Raw genomic sequence first — 323 nt, forward strand, 5'->3', positions numbered from 1 at the left:
GCTCAGGGGGCGGTGGGGTGCATATCCGTGTGTGCGACCCTGTACATGCAGGTGCATTTCCATAAGCATCACTCGCACACACTATGGCTTAGAATTAGACTAAAGGGCCACACTTGGGCTAGGCCTGAGGCAGAGATGAGGCTATGTGCGACTAGGGGGGAGCCCTGACCAACATGGCGGTTGGGAGCCGCCGTGGCAGGACGTTACAACCCCCTCCCCCCACCCGCCTGCGGCCTTCGCGCCTTTTGGAGCGCGGCTCGGACGGGGGAGGGGGGGCGGTGGCGCGTCGCGTAGCGCTCGGCAGCGGGTGGCCGAGCCTGCGC

The sequence above is a fragment of the Alligator sinensis genome, unplaced genomic scaffold, assembly GCF_000455745.1.
Source record: "Alligator sinensis unplaced genomic scaffold, ASM45574v1 scaffold1129_1, whole genome shotgun sequence".
In the NCBI taxonomy this organism is placed as follows: domain Eukaryota; kingdom Metazoa; phylum Chordata; order Crocodylia; family Alligatoridae; genus Alligator; species Alligator sinensis.